A 6,454-nucleotide genomic window follows, 5' to 3' on the forward strand; every position below is an offset into this window, starting at 1 on the left:
TCTAAGCACACAGTATCATACAAGTTGAAAGGTAGGACACCCAGCTGGTGCCTAAGAATGGCTTGGATGCGGGGAACACTCTACACACTGTAATTGGTGTCCAGAGTCTTAGTACCCTAGTGATGCATGGCTGGGCCTGTCTGCTGAGGCAGCAGTAGGTAGAAAACAGACATGCGTTAATCCTCTCTGTGGGCAGGCAGAGCAGAAACAGGTCCTGGCCTTTGCTCCCACACTGCTCCTGGGTTACACACAGGACCTTGTTGTTTCTCCATCCTATAAATAATAGTTTGTATATGCTAATCGCAAACTCTCAGTCCTTTCCATCCCCACCACCTTGCAACCCCATGTCTATGAGTCTGTTCCTGTTTCATAGATAAGTCATTTGTGTAATATTTTAGATTCCACATAAAAGTGATATCACATGGTGTTTCTGTTTCATTGATAAGCTCCTTTGTGTCATATTTTAGATTCGACAAGTAAGTGATACGGTATTTTTCTATTTCTGACTTTCTTTGCTTAGTGTGATAAACTCTAGGTCAATCCATGTTGCTGCAAATGGCATTATTCCATTCTTTTTATTGCTGACCAGTGTCTCTATATATATGCATATATGTGTGTGTGTGTGTGTATATATATATATGTACACCACATCTTCTTTATTTGTTCATCTTTCAATGTACATTTAGGTTGTTTCCATGTCTTGCCTATTGTAAATAGTGTTGCTAATGAACAAAGGGTGGATGTACCTTTGCAAATTATAATTTTATCTGGATATACTCCCATAAGTGGGATTGCTACATAATATGCCAATTCAATTCTTAGTTTTTTGAGGAACCTCCATATTGTCCTCCATAGTGGCTGTACCAATTTACATTCCCATCAACAGTGTAGGGGAGCTCCCCTTCCTCCATACTCTCTCCAGCATTTGTTATTTGTAGATTTTTAAATGATGACCGTTCTGACCGGTGTGAGGTGGTACCTATTGCAGTTTTGATTTGCATTTCTCTAATAGCTAGTGAGGATGAGCATTCATTCACGTGCCTATTAGGCTTCTGTATGTCTTCATTGGAGAAATATCTATTTAGGTCTTCTGCCCATTTTTTGAAAGAGATTTGGGGGTTTATGTTATTGACTTGTCTGAGCTGTTTGTATATTTTGGAAATTAAGCCCTCAGCAGTCGCATCATTTGCAACTATTTTCTCCCACTTGGTAAAACCTCAGCTTTAAACTGTTGAGACTGCCATGGGATTCTGAGTGCATTTTTCAAGTTCCTCCTACAACAGAGATCCCAAATGTCCAATGGAGTAAGCAAGCTAAGGAATTATTTCTTGTTCACATATCAAATGGGGAATAAACAGTTAGGAGCAGATTCAATGGCTTTACACTGTTGAGGGCTTAAACTTTATCTGACTTGCTATTCTATGATCCCTAGACTGTTGGCCTAATCATGGATCAAAATTTATCACTACCATATTCTAGCAAGTGGGTAGGGAGAAATGCATTTTCCTTCTTTAAATGCAGGAGTGAGAGTTTGCACACATACACAATGCTTCACTCACATCTTATCAGCAGGAGCTTAGTTACGTGGCTATATCAAGCTGTGAGGGAGATGTACAAGTGAGATGTGTCTGCTAACCTTCTTCTCAAATCTCCTCCCCTGTCACTTGTCCTGTGCAACCTAAACCCAAGTCTTCCTGAAATGACTCTGAAAGAGTGGGCCATGCTCTTTCACACTCCAGGTCTTTATACCTGCTGTTCTTACTGGAAGGCCTGAGCAAACTCTTTTGCATGCTTATGCATGTGTAAGTTCGTACTTGGTGGCTTCAGTCATGTCCTACTCTTTGTGACCCTATCCACCAGGCTCCTCTGTCCATGGGATTTTCCAGCCAAGAATACTGGAGTGGGTTGCCATGCCTTCTTCCAGGGGATCTTACCAACCCAGGGATTGAACCTGTGTCTCCTGCTTCTTGCTAACCGTTCTGTTTCCCCTAGTAGATGAAATGGCTGTCTGAACTGTAACACTGTGATGTCTCTAATTCGAGCCCAGCAACTGCACACAGTGGGTGCTCTAGAAATATCTGTGGAATGAACTGTGCTATCTGGTCTTATTCTTTCCTATGACAAGTGTGTTTTGTTGTCCTAAAGCAGCTTTCAAGGTCTGAAGGCAGGGAGGGAAGCGGAAATACCTGTAAATCTCTCCCCACCCTGTGCTTCATGCCTGTCTCCAGGGAGCCTGATTTGTGCTGCTTGGAAAGGGTGCTGTCAGGCACTGACAAATGTATCCACAGTGGAACATTGGTTTATGTCTGCTCAGCCTGGAACTGAGACCATGGTAACCCTAGACCCTGAAAAGCCAGTACTGGAAACAATGGCAGGCATCTGGTCAGTCTCAGCAGATATTTGTGAAGTGAGCTCTAGAGCAGTGACAGTGTAGGGAGGCAGGCTGTGCTTGTTCATCTCACCATGTTCTGGGCTCAGACATTCCAAAGGAATGGCATGGTTATAAGGGCTGAGATCATATATTCACGTTCCAGACTCATGATGAAAAGAAACTTATTTAAAATCTCAGAAAGGGTGGACAAAGTCTTTTTGATAATGACTCAGTTCAGTTCAGTTCAGTTCAGTCGCTCAGTCGTGTCCGACTCTTTGCGACCCCATGAATCGCAGCACGCCAGGCCTCCCTGTTCATCACCGTCTCCCGGAGTTCACTCAGACCCACGTCCATCGAGTCCGTGATCCATCCAGCCATCTCATCCTCTGTCATCCCCTTCTCCTCCTGCCCCCGATCCCTCCCAGCATCAGAGTCTTTTCCAATGAGTCAACTCTTCGCATGAGGTGGCCAAAGTACTGGAGTTTCAGCTTTAGCATCATTCCTTCCAAAGATATCTCAGGGTTGATCTCCTTCAGAATGGACTGGTTGGATCTCTTTGCAGTCCAAGGGACTCTCAAGAGTCTTCTCCAACACCACAGTTCAAAAGCATCCATTCTTCGGCGCTCAGCCTTCTTCACAGCCCAACTCACATCCATACATGACCAAGGACTCAACTGCTTCAAGTCCTGGGAAAACCATTTGCTTCTAGGGTAATGGGGCTTCCCTGGTGGCTCAGATGGTAAAGCATCTGCCTGAAATGTGTGAGACCCAGGTTCAGTCTCTGGGTTGGGAAGATCCCCTGGAGAAAGGAATGGCAACCTACTCCAGTATTCTTGCCTGGAGAATTACATGGACAGAGGCTATAGCCTGTGGGACTTGCAAAGAGTTGTACATGGCTGAGCAACAAACATTTTCACTTTCTATGGTAAATAAGCTGTATTTAACAGCTGGACTCCAATGAGATAACTTTTAAAAATGTGATCAAATACAAGCTGCCACCCAACAAGATGTGGAAACAGACTCTAAATAGGCAACATGGGACACATTGCCTACTGCTTGCAGCAGAACCACAACAGAAGACCCACATTACAAATTCCCTAGAGCTGAAACCAGAGAAATGCAAAGAAACTTGGAGACAAAAGGCAGAGAAGCAGCATTTTAATATATAAACAGTCAGGATAGGCCAGAGTCTTGCTGCTCCAGACGTGGTGTGGCCCAGCAGTGTCAGCATCCCCTGAGAACTGGTTAGAAAGTTCTAACAGACTCTCCAGCCCCCTTCCCTCCTAGACTGACGGAATCTTCCAGCAAGATCTCCAGGTGATTCGTATGTACAGCAAAGTTTGAGAAACACTAAGCTAGAACATTAGTAATGTGGGGTTCTGCTCTTAAAATGTGCTTTGAAATCAAAGTAAACCCACTTAAAGCATTTTAGATCACTCTTTGCTCCATTCTCTGAGCAACACCATTGCACATCAGTGTCCTGCTCTGGGGCTTTGAGCCTTTCTTATGTATGAGTCACAGAGGTGTTATGACATTGGCTGTGCCATTTCTGTAAGACCATCTGCATGGATTACAAGTTGGATTCCAAGACTTTCTTCAGCTATTCCTTGCCCAGCACCCCAAGGACGTGGGTTATATGATGATCTCCATTTTTAGAGATGGTGAAACTGGGGCCCAGGGAGGTTCCATGACTCACCCAAGGGCACCAAGCTCCTGGTATCCGAATCACAAGAGAACTCAAGCTTTTGAGGTTCACTCGAGGTTCACTCAACTTTGATGTCTTTACTTTTTGTATAAAAGGAATAATTTTGTGTGAGAGATTTTTGAGAAAGAACAAATTCATAGATTAAAATCATGCATATTTGGGTCCCTGGGATTGTGGAAGTTTTAGAACAAATTTCCAGGTAGAGAGATATGTCAGTGCAGAGCAGGCCCTACCCAGCCCAGCTTCCCCATTCCTGTATCAGCCCAGGAATGCTCTGTCTCCAGAACCACCAGCCTGGGCCAGGGCACCATCATTTCCTGCCTGGAGCTACTTCTAATTGCTCATTCAGTTTTCAGTCTTTCAACCTTCAATTCATACTGTGTTGAATTGAATAACTTTTTGAAATGTTCATAGGCCCTTGTAACTTCTTCCCCACCTCTGCTTCAAACCCTTCATTGACTTTAGGATAAATTCAGCTTCTCTTAATGTGGCCTAGAATGATCTGTTCTCAACAGCATTTCCCGTGCTGTTGCAACCACTCTTTCAGTTCCTCTGACCCAAGCTCCTGACTTATAACCTACATTCAAAGTCTTCTTCTCATTTTTGTGCCTGACTAACTCTTCCTCTTTCTTTAATTCCAGAAGTTATATCTCCTCAGATGGGTCATTCATGACACCAGCATAACTTCCTTATCCTGGTATTTTTATATTAATCCTTAGCTCCTTGTCTTTAGTGTGTGCATGAGTACTCAATCGCTTCAGTCACGTCTGACTCTTTGTACGCCTATGGATTGTGGCCTGCTAGGCTCCTCTGTCCATGGGATTCTCCAGCCAAGAATACTTGGGTCAGTGGCCATGCCCTCCTCCAGGGGACCTTCTTGACCCGGAGATCGAAGCCCTTTCTCCTGCATCTCCTGCACTATAGGCGGATTCTTTATCACTGAGCTACCAGGGAAGATCCTCTTTGTCTTCAGCACACTTAGGCAACTGTGTATTCATTTGTGTTTTTATGGGCTTACTGTATGGCGCTCCCACTAGATTGTGCAGTGTAAAACAAAGAACGTTGCCCATTCTCTATTTCTACAAGGATAAAATCATTAGCTACTACAGTCAATGACCAGCGGTGCACCCTGAGAGGAATTCAGGACGAAGAACAGAGTGAGGCACTCTGTATTACCAAATTCAGACTCAAATTGAAGAAAGTAGGGAAAACCGCTAGATCATTCAGGTATGACCTAAATTAAATCCCTTATGATTATACAGTGGAAGTGAGAAATAGATTTGAGGGCCTACATCTGAGAGATAGAGTGCCTGATGGACTATGGGATGAGGTTCGTGATGTTGTACAGGAGACAGGGATCAAGACCATCCCCATGGAAAAGAAATGCAAAAAAGCAAAATGGCTGTCTGGGGAGGCCTTACAAATAGCTGTGAAAAGAAAAGAGGCAAAAAGCAATCGAGAAAAGGAACAATGTAAGCATCTGAATGCAGAGTTCCAGAGAATAGCAAGAAGAGATAAGAAAGTCTCCCTCAGCGATCAGTGCAAAGAAATAGAGGAAAACAACAGAATGGGAAAGACTAGAGAGCTCTTCAAGAAGATTAGAGATACCAAGGGAACATTTCATGCAAAGATGGGCTCGATAAAGGACAGAAATGGTCTGGACCTAACAGAAGCAGAAGATATTCAGAAGAGGTGGCAAGAATACACAGAAGAACTGTACAAAAAAGACCTTCATGACCCAGATAATCATGATGGTGTGATCACTAATCTAGAGCCAGACATCCTGGAATGTGAAGTCAAGTGGGCCTTAGAAAGCTTCACTACGAACAAAGCTAGTGGAGGTGATGGAATTCCAGTGGAGCTGTTTCAAATCCTGAAAGATGATGCTGTGAAAGTGCTACACTCAATATGCCAGCAAATTGGGAAAACTCAGCAGTGGCCACAGGACTGGAAAAGGTCAGTTTTCATTCGAATCCCAAAGAAAGGCAATGCCAAAGAATATTCAAACTACTGCACAATTACACTCATCTCACACACTAGTAAAGTAATGCTCAAAATTCTCCAAGCCAGGCTTCAGCAATACATAAATCGTGAATTTCCAGATGTTCAAGCTGGTTTTAGAAAAGGCAGAGGAACCAGAGATCAAATTGCCAACATCCGCTGGATCATGGAAAAAGCAAGAGAGTTCCAGAAAAACATCTATTTCTGCTTTATTGACTATGCCAAAGCCTTTGACTGTGTGGATCACAATAAACTGTGGAAAATTCTGAGAGAGATGGGAATACCAGACCACCTGACCTGCCTCTTGAGAAATTTGTATGCAGGGCAGGAAGCAACAGTTAGAACTGGACATGGAACAACAGACTGGTTCCAAATAG

Source organism: Oryx dammah, unplaced genomic scaffold (assembly GCF_014754425.2).
Source record: "Oryx dammah isolate SB20612 unplaced genomic scaffold, SCBI_Odam_1.1 HiC_scaffold_28, whole genome shotgun sequence".
Classification (NCBI taxonomy): domain Eukaryota; kingdom Metazoa; phylum Chordata; class Mammalia; order Artiodactyla; family Bovidae; genus Oryx; species Oryx dammah.